Source organism: Notolepis coatsorum (genome assembly GCF_963971535.1).
Source record: "Notolepis coatsorum genome assembly, chromosome: 19".
NCBI classification, from domain to species: domain Eukaryota; kingdom Metazoa; phylum Chordata; class Actinopteri; order Aulopiformes; family Paralepididae; genus Notolepis; species Notolepis coatsorum.
In genome coordinates this window covers 92305867-92323624 of record NC_140183.1, presented here as the reverse complement: position 1 = coordinate 92323624, position 17758 = coordinate 92305867, and the positions used below count along the sequence as shown (strand labels likewise).

The 17758-nt window shown below is 48.0% G+C and overlaps 1 protein-coding gene across 2 annotated transcripts in view; it reads left to right on the top strand.

The window, feature by feature from the left end:
* pex5 (peroxisomal biogenesis factor 5) overlaps positions 1-17758 on the top strand; it is a 113491-nt gene that overhangs the window by 51532 nt on the left and 44201 nt on the right. The gene's annotated exons all lie outside the window — the stretch shown is intronic.

Sequence of the window (17758 nt, the reverse complement as noted above, 5' to 3'; positions counted from 1 at the left end):
GGAGTGGAACAAACGCTTCACTTTGGCGCCCATGTTAATGGATGCTGCTGGCCACACCATGTAAATGGATGCTGCTGGCCACACCATGTTAATGGATGCTGCTGGCCACACCATGTTAATGGATGCTGCTGGCCACACCATGTTAATGGATGCTGCTGGCCACACCATGTTAATGGATGCTGCTGACCACCATGTTAATGGATGCTGCTGACCACCATGTTAATGGATGCTGCTGGCCACCATGTTAATGGATGCTGCTGGCCACACCATGTTAATGGATGCTGCTGGCCACACCATGTTAATGGATGCTGCTGGCCACACCATGTTAATGGACGCTGCTGGCCACACCATGTTAATGGATGCTGCTGGCCACACCATGTTAATGGATGCTGCTGGCCACCATGTTAATGGATGCTGCTGGCCACACCATGTTAACCCATTCTCTGCCATGCTTATATCCATCGCTGTTTGATCTCTGCCAGCACTGTAAGTCTATGGAGATGTTCACCTTCTTTGCAGGGCTATAACTTTTTAAATTGTATTGCTAAATTGACATTACTATGGCCCATTCAACATCGATTATCTATCGTTCAGGATGTAGGAAGGTTTAACTTTTTCATTCACACATTCATACGAAAATACCGTCTAAAATACCGTCTAGAGTATAAATATGTTTTTATCGTTTTCTGCAGTATTTCCCAGAACGTGAGATATAGGCACAAATGCATATATTAGATCATCAAATGCAGTTTGATACCGATCGACGCTATATAAAAAATTTCAACTGTACATGGTCCTAAACGTTATGACTGATCATGCGCGGGTGAACGGAGGGGGGGGGGGGTTGTTTATAATTCCGTGATAGTCGTTAGATGCTTCATGTAGTATGGGTGATATATTGATCAGAGCAGTTTGTATCGAAAATGATAAACAAAAACGCTGAAACTCACGTCCGTCTCCTCGTACCGTTGGGCGATGAGAGTGGAGCAAACAGATCCCAGTTATGTGGTGGGGATCGAGGCGATCCATTTCCGGTTTGTATATTACTAATACACGCCCAAATCATGTAGATTATTGAGTTATGGCAAAGATCCATATCCACGGTGTGTGTATTGAGTCCTGCGACGATAAACGAGTGGCCGGACGGAATAGGGAGACGCACCGCGATCACAAGAGATCCACTTCCGGTTGCAACTCGCCGATCAGCCACCAGGTGGCAGTATTGAAGCGTTGCTAATGAATGTTAATGAATGCTGCTGGCCACACCATGTTAATGGATGCTGCTGGCCACACCATGTTAATGGATGCTGCTGACCACACCATGTTAATGGATGCTGCTGACCACACCATGTTAATGGAGGCTGCTGACCACACCATGTTAATGGAGGCTGCTGGCCACACCATGTTAATGGATGCTGCTGGCCACACCATGTTAATGGATGCTGCTGGCCACACCATGTTAATGGATGCTGCTGACCACACCATGTTAATGGATGCTGCTGACCACATCATGTTAATGTGGCTGCTGGCCACACCATGTTAATGGATGCTGCTGGCCACACCATGTTAATGGATGCTGCTGGCCACACCATGTTAATGGAGGCTGCTGGCCACACCATGTTAATGGATGCTGCTGACCACACCATGTTAATGGAGGCTGCTGGCCACCATGTTAATGGATGCTGCTGGCCACACCATGTTAATGGAGGCTGCTGGCCACCATGTTAATGGAGGCTGCTGACCACACCATGTTAATGGAGGCTGCTGGCCACACCATGTTAATGGATGCTGCTGGCCACCATGTTAATGGATGCTGCTGGCCACACCATGTTAATGGATGCTGCTGACCACACCATGTTAATGGAGGCTGCTGGCCACACCATGTTAATGGATGCTGCTGACCACACCATGTTAATGGATGCTGCTGGCCACACCATGTTAATGGAGGCTGCTGGCCACACCATGTTAATGGATGCTGCTGGCCACACCATGTTAATGGATGCTGCTGGCCACACCATGTTAATGGATGCTGCTGGCCACACCATGTTAATGGATGCTGCTGACCACACCATGTTAATGGATGCTGCTGGCCACACCATGTTAATGGATGCTGCTGGCCACACCATGTTAATGGATGCTGCTGGCCACACCATGTTAATGGAGGCTGCTGGCCACCATGTTAATGGATGCTGCTGGCCACACCATGTTAATGAATGCTGCTGGCCACACCATGTTAATGGAGGCTGCTGGCCACACCATGTTAATGGATGCTGCTGGCCACACCATGTTAATGGATGCTGCTGACCACACCATGTTAATGGATGCTGCTGGCCACACCATGTTAATGGGTGCTGCTGGCCACACCATGTTAATGGATGCTGCTGACCACACCATGTTAATGGATGCTGCTGACCACATCATGTTAATGTGGCTGCTGGCCACACCATGTTAATGGATGCTGCTGGCCACACCATGTTAATGGATGCTGCTGGCCACACCATGTTAATGGATGCTGCTGGCCACACCATGTTAATGGATGCTGCTGGCCACCATGTTAATGGAGGCTGCTGACCACACCATGTTAATGGATGCTGCTGGCCACACCATGTTAATGGATGCTGCTGGCCACACCATGTTAATGGAGGCTGCTGGCCACACCATGTTAATGGATGCTGCTGACCACACCATGTTAATGGAGGCTGCTGGCCACCATGTTAATGGATGCTGCTGGCCACACCATGTTAATGGAGGCTGCTGGCCACCATGTTAATGGAGGCTGCTGACCACACCATGTTAATGGAGGCTGCTGGCCACACCATGTTAATGGATGCTGCTGGCCACCATGTTAATGGATGCTGCTGGCCACACCATGTTAATGGATGCTGCTGACCACACCATGTTAATGGATGCTGCTGGCCACACCATGTTAATGGATGCTGCTGACCACACCATGTTAATGGATGCTGCTGGCCACACCATGTTAATGGAGGCTGCTGGCCACACCATGTTAATGGATGCTGCTGGCCACACCATGTTAATGGATGCTGCTGGCCACACCATGTTAATGGATGCTGCTGGCCACACCATGTTAATGGATGCTGCTGGCCACACCATGTTAATGGATGCTGCTGGCCACACCATGTTAATGGATGCTGCTGGCCACACCATGTTAATGGAGGCTGCTGGCCACACCATGTTAATGAATGCTGCTGGCCACACCATGTTAATGGAGGCTGCTGGCCACACCATGTTAATGGATGCTGCTGGCCACACCATGTTAATGGATGCTGCTGACCACACCATGTTAATGGATGCTGCTGGCCACACCATGTTAATGGGTGCTGCTGGCCACACCATGTTAATGGATGCTGCTGACCACACCATGTTAATGGATGCTGCTGACCACATCATGTTAATGTGGCTGCTGGCCACACCATGTTAATGGATGCTGCTGGCCACACCATGTTAATGGATGCTGCTGGCCACACCATGTTAATGGATGCTGCTGGCCACACCATGTTAATGGATGCTGCTGGCCACCATGTTAATGGAGGCTGCTGACCACACCATGTTAATGGAGGCTGCTGACCACACCATGTTAATGGATGCTGCTGGCCACACCATGTTAATGGATGCTGCTGACCACACCATGTTAATGGATGCTGCTGGCCACCATGTTAATGGATGCTGCTGGCCACCATGTTAATGGATGCTGCTGGCCACACCATGTTAATGGACGCTGCTGGCCACACCATGTTAATGGACGCTGCTGGCCACACCATGTTAATGGATGCTGCTGGCCACCATGTTAATGGATGCTGCTGGCCACACCATGTTAACCCATTCTCTGCCATGCTTATATCCATCGCTGTTTGATCTCTGCCAGCACTGTAAGTCTATGGAGATGTTCACCTTCTTTGCAGGGCTATCACTTTTTAAATTGTATTGCTAAATTGACATTACTATGGCCCATTCAACATCGATTATCTATCGTTCAGGATGTAGGAAGGTTTAACTTTTTCATTCACACATTCATACGAAAATACCGTCTAAAATACCGTCTAGAGTATAAATATGTTTTTATCGTTTTCTGCAGTATTTCCCAGAACGTGAGATATAGGCACAAATGCATATATTAGATCATCAAATGCAGTTTGATACCGATCGACGCTATATAAAAAATTTCAACTGTACATGGTCCTAAACGTTATGACTGATCATGCGCGGGTGAACGGAGGGGGGGGGGGGTTGTTTATAATTCCGTGATAGTCGTTAGATGCTTCATGTAGTATGGGTGATATATTGATCAGAGCAGTTTGTATCGAAAATGATAAACAAAAACGCTGAAACTCACGTCCGTCTCCTCGTACCGTTGGGCGATGAGAGTGGAGCAAACAGATCCCAGTTATGTGGTGGGGATCGAGGCGATCCATTTCCGGTTTGTATATTACTAATACACGCCCAAATCATGTAGATTATTGAGTTATGGCAAAGATCCATATCCACGGTGTGTGTATTGAGTCCTGCGACGATAAACGAGTGGCCGGACGGAATAGGGAGACGCACCGCGATCACAAGAGATCCACTTCCGGTTGCAACTCGCCGATCAGCCACCAGGTGGCAGTATTGAAGCGTTGCAGAGTTGTGCTGGCTCACACAGCATCCGACAAGGCTCTGTGAGTGAAATATGAATACCATGGCGAAAATATGAAATTATGATCAGAATCACGTCGTACGCCGTTATTGGCAGAATTCGCATGAACTTGAAACCCGTCGTATGACGTTATTGGCGGGGAAAGGGTTAATGGCCACTGCTGGCCACACCATGTTAATGGATGCTGCTGACCACACCATGTTAATGGATGCTGCTGGCCACCATGTCAATGGATGCTGCTGACCACACCATGTTAATGGATGCTGCTGACCACACCATGTTAATGGATGCTGCTGGCCACCATGTTAATGGATGCTGCTGGCCACCATGTTAATGGATGCTGCTGGCCACACCATGTTAATGGATGCTGCTGGCCACACCATGTTAATGGATGCTGCTGACCACACCATGTTAATGGATGCTGCTGGCCACACCATGTTAATGGATGCTGCTGGCCACACCATGTTAATGGATGCTGCTGGCCACACCATGTTAATGGATGCTGCTGGCCACACCATGTTAATGGATGCTGCTGGCCACACCATGTTAATGGAGGCTGCTGGCCACACCATGTTAATGGATGCTGCTGGCCACACCATGTTAATGGATGCTGCTGGCCACACCATGTTAATGGAGCTGCTGGCCACACCATGTTAATGAATGCTGCTGACCACACCATGTTAATGGAGGCTGCTGGCCACACCATGTTAATGGATGCTGCTGACCACACCATGTTAATGGAGGCTGCTGGCCACACCATGTTAATGGATGCTGCTGGCCACACCATGTTAATGAATGCTGCTGGCCACACCATGTTAATGGATGCTGCTGGCCACACCATGTTAATGGATGCTGCTGACCACACCATGTTAATGGATGCTGCTGACCACACCATGTTAATGGAGGCTGCTGACCACACCATGTTAATGGAGGCTGCTGGCCACACCATGTTAATGGATGCTGCTGGCCACACCATGTTAATGGATGCTGCTGGCCACACCATGTTAATGGATGCTGCTGACCACACCATGTTAATGGATGCTGCTGACCACATCATGTTAATGTGGCTGCTGGCCACACCATGTTAATGGATGCTGCTGGCCACACCATGTTAATGGATGCTGCTGGCCACACCATGTTAATGGATGCTGCTGACCACACCATGTTAATGGAGGCTGCTGGCCACCATGTTAATGGATGCTGCTGGCCACACCATGTTAATGGAGGCTGCTGGCCACCATGTTAATGGAGGCTGCTGACCACACCATGTTAATGGAGGCTGCTGGCCACACCATGTTAATGGATGCTGCTGGCCACCATGTTAATGGATGCTGCTGGCCACACCATGTTAATGGATGCTGCTGACCACACCATGTTAATGGAGGCTGCTGGCCACACCATGTTAATGGATGCTGCTGACCACACCATGTTAATGGATGCTGCTGGCCACACCATGTTAATGGAGGCTGCTGGCCACACCATGTTAATGGATGCTGCTGGCCACACCATGTTAATGGATGCTGCTGGCCACACCATGTTAATGGATGCTGCTGGCCACACCATGTTAATGGATGCTGCTGACCACACCATGTTAATGGATGCTGCTGGCCACACCATGTTAATGGATGCTGCTGGCCACACCATGTTAATGGAGGCTGCTGGCCACCATGTTAATGGATGCTGCTGGCCACACCATGTTAATGAATGCTGCTGGCCACACCATGTTAATGGATGCTGCTGACCACACCATGTTAATGGATGCTGCTGACCACATCATGTTAATGTGGCTGCTGGCCACACCATGTTAATGAATGCTGCTGACCACACCATGTTAATGGATGCTGCTGGCCACACCATGTTAATGGATGCTGCTGGCCACACCATGTTAATGGAGGCTGCTGGCCACACCATGTTAATGGATGCTGCTGGCCACACCATGTTAATGGATGCTGCTGACCACACCATGTTAATGGATGCTGCTGGCCACACCATGTTAATGGGTGCTGCTGGCCACACCATGTTAATGGATGCTGCTGACCACACCATGTTAATGGATGCTGCTGACCACACCATGTTAATGGATGCTGCTGGCCACCATGTTAATGGAGGCTGCTGACCACACCATGTTAATGGAGGCTGCTGACCACACCATGTTAATGGATGCTGCTGGCCACACCATGTTAATGGATGCTGCTGACCACACCATGTTAATGGATGCTGCTGACCACACCATGTTAATGGATGCTGCTGACCACACCATGTTAATGGATGCTGCTGGCCACACCATGTTAATGGAGGCTGCTGGCCACACCATGTTAATGGAGGCTGCTGGCCACACCATGTTAATGGATGCTGCTGACCACACCATGTTAATGGAGGCTGCTGGCCACCATGTTAATGGATGCTGCTGGCCACACCATGTTAATGGAGGCTGCTGGCCACCATGTTAATGGAGGCTGCTGACCACACCATGTTAATGGAGGCTGCTGGCCACACCATGTTAATGGATGCTGCTGGCCACCATGTTAATGGATGCTGCTGGCCACACCATGTTAATGGAGGCTGCTGGCCACACCATGTTAATGGAGGCTGCTGGCCACACCATGTTAATGGAGGCTGCTGGCCACACCATGTTAATGGATGCTGCTGACCACACCATGTTAATGGATGCTGCTGGTCACACCATGTTAATGGAGGCTGCTGGCCACACCATGTTAATGGATGCTGCTGGCCACACCATGTTAATGGATGCTGCTGGCCACACCATGTTAATGGATGCTGCTGGCCACACCATGTTAATGGATGCTGCTGACCACACCATGTTAATGGATGCTGCTGGCCACACCATGTTAATAGATGCTGCTGGCCACACCATGTTAATGGAGGCTGCTGGCCACCATGTTAATGGATGCTGCTGGCCACACCATGTTAATGAATGCTGCTGGCCACACCATGTTAATGGAGGCTGCTGGCCACACCATGTTAATGGATGCTGCTGGCCACACCATGTTAATGGATGCTGCTGACCACACCATGTTAATGGATGCTGCTGGCCACACCATGTTAATGGATGCTGCTGGCCACACCATGTCTTTTTTTTTTTTTTTTTATAAATGTTTTTATTTTCAATTTTCAACATAGAACAAGACATCACAATACAATACCGTTAACAATAATAAAAATAATGACACTAACAACAGTAATAACATCACAAGACAGGAAAAAAAAAAAGACAATAAAAATTAAATAAGGAAATGACAATAGAAAATAAAATAAATAAAATAAAACAAGTGTGGCTTTCACGTGTGCGCATTATCTCGTGTGCTATATATATGCGTGTTCTACCTACCCATATGTGCGTGTGCTTTACCTATGTATATGTTTTATGTGTACATGCATATATGTGTGTTGTGAACGTGTGCATATGACCGTGTATTCCCTAGTAGCCCAGAGTGCATGTACAGTACTACTGCAGCCAAGAGGACACGTACAGTATCAATGTGGTCAAGTGGGCATGTACAGTATTATTGTAGTCAAGAGGGCATGTACAGTATCACTGTAGTGGGCATGTACCGCATTACTGTAGTCAAGAGAACATGTACCGCACTACTGTAGCCAAGTGGGCATGTACAGTACTAATGTAGTCAAGTGGATATGTACAGTATTACTGTAGTCAAGAGAACATGTATAGTACCACTGTAGTCAATAGGACATGTACAGTATTTACAATGCCAGTACCGTCAGACAAAACAAGGCAGCAGTGGGAGGTTACTGGTAATGGGGAAATCCGGCGAGTACAGTGGTGGATAGTGCAGGCCCAATATGTGACAGATAGGGGTCCCAGATCTCATAAAGTGTCCAACTTGGAATGCAGCATACACGTAATATACTCACAGGGGATACATTCCATTATGATATTGTGCCATTTGTGCCATGACCTTATTGACGGGACCTCGTCCTTGATCCAAAACAATAGGATGTTCTTTCTAGCAGCAAATGTCAACAAATTGAACAGTCTCTTATGCTTGGAATTGGTAACATGAATATCTGGGAGGCCCAGCAAAAGGCAGAGGGGATCCAGCTCGATGGGGGTGTGAAATATGTCAGACAGTACTTCTACAACGTCGTACCAGTAGCTCTGTAGTTTTACACAGGTCCAAAAACAGTGGACGTGATTTCCAATCTCTATCTTGCATTTAAAGCAAAGTGGGGACGTATTGGGATCCATTTTACTTTTACGGGCGGGGGTAATATGAATGCGATGCAATATTCTAATTTGGATGGCCTTGGTGCGGTTACAAACCGAGATCTTTTTTGCATAGGTCCACGTATACTGCCAGTCTGCATCTGTGATTTCTATGTCCAAATCCTCTTCCCAGGACTGTTTAGTAACATAGGAAGATAAAGATGAATTAAGGTTCAGAGTACTATAGAAGATAGATATTTGTTTTTTGGGGATCTGCAAGGAGAGGGCTTTCTCCACCTGCGAGGTGGAGATGTCAGTTAAAAGTGAGGTGTCCTTGGTGATAAACTGCCTAATTTGTAGGTACCTAAAAAAATTCCGCTTTCAATAGACCATATCGCTGCTGCAGCTGTGTAAAGGACATTAGGGTCCGGCCATCAAACAGGTGGCCAAGATTAGTTATGCCCTGCTTATACCAGGTCTTGAAGCCGCCGCCGATTTGGTCTGGCTTAAAGTCAGGATTGCCTACAATCGGGGTAAGAGGAGAGGTCAGCTTGGCTCGGCCCTCCACCTTACGGACAGTCTTCCAGGCCTTGACGGAACATAATGTGATGGGGTTGGAGCACACCTTCCTCACAGACCTAAAGTCTTTGATAAATAGTAGGTTCCACAAGGGGGACTTAGATTGCGAGGATTCAACGTCCAGCCATATTGACAGTGGGTCTGCTCTGAACCAGCCGACCATCACCCTGAGGTGTGCCGCCAGCTGGTAGTGTCTAATATTAGGTAGGTCTAGACCCCCATCTTCACTATCCATCTGTAATTTGGCCATTTTCAGACGCGGTTTCTTCCCATTCCAAATGAATGAGCTTAGCCAGCCTTCCAGCACCTTGATAACCTTGTTTGTCAGCAGCACTGGGATCATTTGGAGAGGGTATAATAGTCTGGGGAGTACGTTCATCTTGACGAGGGCAATCCTACCCAGCCAGGAGATCGGTAAAGGGGCCCATCTAACTAAGGGGGCTTTCACACTCAGCCTTTTGTATCGAATCACCGTCCCGGAGCACGGGGGGCAGTGTTCTCACTCACCCCTTTTGGGGTGCGAAACGGGGCTGAATCGTTTCACCCCCCGCTGAACGGGATCAGCTGGCAGAGGTGGTCTCGGGAGAACGGGGGGTGTGGCTTTGCGAGCTTGTACCTTTTCACGGGCGTGGCGCCTGGTGCTGACATAACGCCATAAATTTTGTTTGCCATTGCTATGTCTATACATTGTTCGAATGCATTTATTTCTATTAGACCAGTGGTGCCCAACCAGTCGGCCGTGGTCGACCAGTAGATCGCTCAAAACGCTCAAAAGCGGACTCTACAACACCATCCATTCGTGATAAAATGGGGTGGGTTATATTGACAAGGCTTGACAACAGAGGTTCAAATATAACTTCATATTTATTAGTTATTTGTTTCTTTATATCAACATCCATTCTCCAGTCTCCGTGTTAACACTCCCTGTGTTTACATTTCGAGCGTGACATCATCGACTACGGCAAGCTTACAAGCTCAAAGCGCAAACCGTAAACAAAACCCAGAGCGCACCCAGACTGAAGTGTGTACACAAACTAGAGGGAGAGGGGGGGGGAGTTCGGATCAGATCTCGGAACGGGCAGAACGGAACGAAATAGAAACGAATAGAGTGAGTGAGAAAGGGCCCTCAGTCTGCCCTTATGGTGTCTAAAAGAGGGGGAAAATTGGCCTTAGCCAACGTATCATAGGTGGGTGTCACAAATACTCCTAGGTAAACGAATCCGGAGGGCGACCAGCGAAATGGGAAGGGCTCGGGCAGTATCGGGATATGGCCACACCATGTTAATGAATGCTGCTGACCACACCATGTTAATGGATGCTGCTGACCACACCATGTTAATGGATGCTGCTGGCCACACCATGTTAATGGAGGCTGCTGACCACACCATGTTAATGGATGCTGCTGGCCACACCATGTTAATGGATGCTGCTGGCCACACCATGTTAATGGATGCTGCTGGCCACACCATGTTAATGGATGCTGCTGACCACACCATGTTAATGGATGCTGCTGGCCACACCATGTTAATGGATGCTGCTGGCCACACCATGTTAATGGATGCTGCTGGCCACACCATGTTAATGGATGCTGCTGGCCACACCATGTTAATGGATGCTGCTGGCCACACCATGTTAATGGATGCTGCTGGCCACACCATGTTAATGGATGCTGCTGGCCACCATGTTAATGGATGCTGCTGACCACACCATGTTAATGGATGCTGCTGGCCACACCATGTTAATGGATGCTGCTGGCCAGACCATGTTAATGGATGCTGCTGGCCACCATGTTAATGGATGCTGCTGGCCACCATGTTAATGGATGCTGCTGGCCACCATGTTAATGGATGCTGCTGGCCACACCATGTTAACCCATTCTCTGCCACGCTTATATCCATCGCTGTTTGATCTCTGCCAGCACTGTAAGTCTATGGAGATGTTCACCTTCTTTGCAGGGCTATAACTTTTTAAATTGTATTGCTAAATTGACATTACTATGGCCCATTCAACATCGATTATCTATCGTTCAGGATGTAGGAACGTTTAACTTTTTCATTCACACATTCATACGAAAATACCGTCTAAAATACCGTCTAGAGTATAAATATGTTTTTATCGTTTTCTGCAGTATTTCCCAGAACGTGAGATATAGGCACAAATGCATATATTAGATCATCAAATGCAGTTTGATACCGATCGACGCTATATTAAAAATTTCAACTGTACATGGTCCTAAACGTTATGACTGATCATGCGCGGGTGAACGGAGGGGGGGGGGGTTGTTTATAATTCCGTGATAGTCGTTAGATGCTTCATGTAGTATGGGTGATATATTGATCAGAGCAGTTTGTATCGAAAATGATAAACAAAAACGCTGAAACTCACGTCAGTCTCCTCGTACCGTTGGGCGATGAGAGTGGAGCAAACAGATCCCAGTTATGTGGTGGGGATCTAGGCGATCCATTTCCGGTTTGTATATTACTAATACATGCCCAAATCATGTAGATTATTGAGTTATGGCAAAGATCCATATCCACGGTGTGTGTATTGAGTCCTGCGACGATAAACGAGTGGCCGGACGGAATAGGGAGACGCACCGCGATCACAAGAGATCCACTTCCGGTTGCAACTCGCCGATCAGCCACCAGGTGGCAGTATTGAAGCGTTGCAGAGTTGTGCTGGCTCACACAGCATCCGACAAGGCTCTGAGTGAAATATGAATACCATGGCGAAAATATGAAATTATGATCAGAATCACGTCGTACGCCGTTATTGGCAGAATTCGCATGAACTTGAAACCCGTCGTATGCCGTTATTGGCGGGGAAAGGGTTAATGGATGCTGCTGGCCACACCATGTTAATGGACGCTGCTGGCCACCATGTTAATGGATGCTGCTGGCCACACCATGTTAATGTATGCTGCTGACCACACCATGTTAATGAATGCTGCTGACCACACCATGTTAATGGATGCTGCTGACCACACCATGTTAATGGATGCTGCTGACCACACCATGTTAATGAATGCTGCTGACCACACCATGTTAATGGATGCTGCTGGCCACCATGTTAATGGATGCTGCTGGCCACACCATGTTAATGGATGCTGCTGACCACACCATGTTAATGAATGCTGCTGACCACACCATGTTAATGGATGCTGCTGGCCACACCATGTTAATGGATGCTGCTGACCACACCATGTTAATGAATGCTGCTGGCCACACCATGTTAATGGACGCTGCTGGCCACCATGTTAATGGATGCTGCTGGCCACACCATGTTAATGGACGCTGCTGGCCACCATGTTAATGGATGCTGCTGACCACACCATGTTAATGGATGCTGCTGGCCACACCATGTTAATGGATGCTGCTGGCCACACCATGTTAATGGATGCTGCTGGCCACACCATGTTAATGAATGCTGCTGGCCACCATGTTAATGGATGCTGCTGGCCACCATGTTAATGGATGCTGCTGGCCACACCATGTTAATGGAGGCTGCTGGCCACACCATGTTAATGGAGGCTGCTGGCCACACCATGTTAATGGAGGCTGCTGGCCACACCATGTTAATGGATGCTGCTGACCACACCATGTTAATGGAGGCTGCTGGCCACACCATGTTAATGGAGGCTGCTGGCCACACCATGTTAATGGATGCTGCTGGCCACCATGTTAATGAATGCTGCTGGCCCCACCATGTTAATGAATGCTGCTGGCCACACCATGTTAATGGATGCTGCTGGCCGCACCATGTTAATGGATGCTGCTGGCCACACCATGTTAATGGATGCTGCTGACCACCATGTTAATGAATGCTGCTGGCCACACCATGTTAATGGATGCTGCTGGCCACACCATGTTAATGGAGGCTGCTGGCCACACCATGTTAATGGATGCTGCTGGCCACACCATGTTAATGGATGCTGCTGGCCACCATGTTAATGAATGCTGCTGGCCACACCATGTTAATGGATGCTGCTGGCCACCATGTTAATGGATGCTGCTGGCCACCATGTTAATGGATGCTGCTGACCACACCATGTTAATGGATGCTGCTGACCACACCATGTTAATGGATGCTGCTGGCCACACCATGTTAATGGATGCTGCTGGCCACACCATGTTAATGGATGCTGCTGACCACACCATGTTAATGGATGCTGCTGGCCACACCATGTTAATGGATGCTGCTGGCCACACCATGTTAATAAATGCTGCTGGCCACACCATGTTAATGAATGCTGCTGGCCACCATGTTAATGGATGTTGCTGGCCACACCATGTTAATGGATGCTGCTGGCCGCACCATGTTAATGGAGGCTGCTGGCCACACCATGTTAATGGATGCTGCTGGCCACACCATGTTAATGGATGCTGCTGGCCACACCATGTTAATGAATGCTGCTGGCCACACCATGTTAATGGATGCTGCTGACCACCATGTTAATGAATGCTGCTGGCCACACCATGTTAATGGATGCTGCTGGCCACACCATGTTAATGGATGCTGCTGGCCACACCATGTTAATGGATGCTGCTGGCCACCATGTTAATGAATGCTGCTGGCCACACCATGTTAATGGATGCTGCTGGCCACACCATGTTAATGGATGCTGCTGGCCACACCATGTTAATGGAGGCTGCTGGCCACACCATGTTAATGGAGGCTGCTGGCCACACCATGTTAATGGATGCTGCTGGCCACACCATGTTATTGAATGCTGCTGGCCACACCATGTTAATGGATGCTGCTGGCCACACCATGTTAATGGATGCTGCTGGCCACACCATGTTAATGGATGCTGCTGGCCACACCATGTTAATGGATGCTGCTGGCCACCATGTTAATGGATGCTGCTGGCCACCATGTTAATGGATGCTGCTGGCCACACCATGTTAATGGATGCTGCTGGCCACACCATGTTAATGGATGCTGCTGGCCACACCATGTTAATGGATGCTGCTGGCCACACCATGTTAATGGATGCTGCTGGCCGCACCATGTTAATGGATGCTGCTGGCCGCACCATGTTAATGGATGCTGCTGGCCACACCATGTTAATGGATGCTGCTGACCACACCATGTTAATGGATGCTGCTGGCCACACCATGTTAATGGATGCTGCTGGCCACACCATTTTTTTTCTTTTTTTTTATGTTTTTATTTTCAATTTTCAACATAGAACAAGACATCACAATACAATACCGTTAACAATAATAAAAATAATGACACTAACGACAGTAATAACATCACAAGACAGAAAAAAAAAAAAAAAAGACAATAAAAATTAAATAAGGAAATGACAATAGAAAATAATATAAATAAAATAAAACAAGTGTGGCTTTCACGTGTGCGCATTATCTCGTGTGCTATATATATGTGTGTTCTACCTACCCATATGTGCGTGTGCTTTACCTATGTATATGTTTTATGTGTACATGCATATATGTGTGTTGTGAACGTGTGCATATGACCGTGTATTCCCTAGTAGCCCAGAGTGCATGTACAGTACTACTGCAGCCAAGAGGACACGTACAGTAACAATGTAGTCAAGTGGGCATGTACCGCATTACTGTAGCCAAGAGGACACGTACAGTATCAATGTAGTCAAGTGGGCATGTACAGTATTATTGTAGTCAAGAGGGCATGTACAGTATCACTGTAGTCAAGTGGGCATGTACCGCATTACTGTAGTCAAGAGAACATGTACTGCACTACTGTAGCCAAGAGGACATGTACAGTATCATTGTAGTCAAGTGGGCATGTACAGTACTAATGTAGTCAAGTGGATATGTACAGTATTACTGTAGTCAAGGGTACATGTACAGCACCACTGTAGTCAATAGGACATGTACAGTATTTACAATGCCAGTACCGTCAGACAAAACAAGGCAGCAGTGGGAGGTTACTGGTAATGGGGAAATCCGGCGAGTACAGTGGTGGATAGTGCAGGCCCAATATGTGACAGATAGGGGTCCCAGATCTCATAAAAAGTGTCCAACTTGGAATGCAGCATACACGTAATATATTCACAGGGGATACATTCCATTATGATATTGTGCCATGACCTTATTGACGGGACCTCGTCCTTGATCCAAAACAATAGGATGTTCTTTCTAGCAGCAAATGTCAACAAATTGAACAGTCTCTTATGCTTGGAATTGGTAACATGAATATCTGGGAGGCCCAGCAAAAGGCAGAGGGGATCCAGCTCGATGGGGGTGTGAAATATGTCAGACAGTTCTTCTACAACGTCGTACCAGTAGCTCTGTAGTTTTACACAGGTCCAAAAACAGTGGACGTGATTTCCAATCTCTATCTTGCATTTAAAGCAAAGTGGGGACGTATTGGGATCCATTTTACTTTTACGGGCGGGGGTAATATGAATGCGATGCAATATTCTAATTTGGATGGCCTTGGTGCGGTTACAAACCGAGATTTTTTTTGCGTAGGTCCACGTATCCTGCCAGTCTGCATCTGTGATTTCTATGTCCAAATCCTCTTCCCAGGACTGTTTAGTAACATAGGAAGATAAAGATGAATTAAGGTTCAGAGTACTATAGAAGATAGATATTTGTTTTTTGGGGATCTGCAAGGAGAGGGCTTTCTCCACCTGCGAGGTGGAGATGTCAGTTAAAAGTGAGGTGTCCTTGGTGATAAACTGCCTAATTTGTAGGTACCTAAAAAATTCCGCTTTCAATAGACCATATCGCTGCTGCAGCTGTGTATAGGACATTAGGGTCCGGCCATCAAACAGGTGGCCAAGATTAGTTATGCCCTGCTTATACCAGGTCTTGAAGCCGCCGCCGATTTGGTCTGGCTTAAAGTCAGGATTGCCTACAATCGGGGTAAGAGGAGAGGTCAGCTTGGCTCGGCCCTCCACCTTACGGACAGTCTTCCAGGCCTTGACGGAACATAATGTGATGGGGTTGGAGCACACCTTCCTCACAGACCTAAAGTCTTTGATAAATAGTAGGTTCCACAGGGGGGACTTAGATTGCGAGGATTCAACGTCCAGCCATATCGACAGTGGGTCTGCTCTGAACCAGCCGACCATCACCCTGAGGTGTGCCGCCAGCTGGTAGTGTCTAATATTAGGTAGGTCTAGACCCCCATCTTCACTATCCATCTGTAATTTGGCCATTTTCAGACGCGGTTTCTTCCCATTCCAAATGAATGAGCTTAGCCAGCCTTCCAGCACCTTGATAACCTTGTTTGTCAGCAGCACTGGGATCATTTGAAGAGGGTACAACAGTCTGGGGAGTACGTTCATCTTGACGAGGGCAATCCTACCCAGCCAGGAGATCGGTAAGGGGGCCCATCTAACTAAGTCTGCCCTTATGGTGTCTAAAAGAGGGGGAAAATTGGCCTTAGCCAACGTATCATAGGTGGGTGTCACAAATACTCCTAGGTAAACGAAGCCGGAGGGCGACCAGCGAAATGGGAAGGGCTCGGGCAGTATCGGGATATGGCCACACCATGTTAATGGATGCTGCTGGCCACACCATGTTAATGGATGCTGCTGACCACACCATGTTAATGGAGGCTGCTGGCCACACCATGTTAATGGATGCTGCTGGCCACCATGTTAATGAATGCTGCTGGCCACACCATGTTAATGGATGCTGCTGGCCACCATGTTAATGAATGCTGCTGGCCACACCATGTTAATGGATGCTGCTGGCCACACCATGTTAATGGATGCTGCTGGCCACACCATGTTAATGGATGCTGCTCACACCATGTTAATGGATGCTGCTGGCCACACCATGTTAATGGATGCTGCTGGCCACACCATGTTAATGGATGCTGCTGGCCACACCATGTTAATGGATGCTGCTGACCACACCATGTTAATGGATGCTGCTGGCCACACCATGGTAATGGATGCTGCTGGCCACACCATGTTAATGGATGCTGCTGGCCACACCATGTTAATGGATGCTGCTGGCCACACCATGTTAATGGATGCTGCTGGCCACACCATGTTAATGGATGCTGCTGGCCACACCATGTTAATGGAGGCTGCTGGCCACACCATGTTAATGGAGGCTGCTGGCCACACCATGTTAATGGATGCTGCTGGCCACACCATGTTAATGGATGCTGCTGGCCACACCATGTTAATGGATGCTGCTGGCCACCATGTTAATGGATGCTGCTGGCCACACCATGTTAATGGATGCTGCTGGCCACACACCGGAGCTCCGTTGAGGCTATTCTTTCAGCAAGCCGCTGGACACAGACTCCATAGAAATACTATTCACTTACAGCGATACCCAGAATACATTCAAAAGCCCCATGCTTGGTGTGTTTGTTCTTGTGCCAAC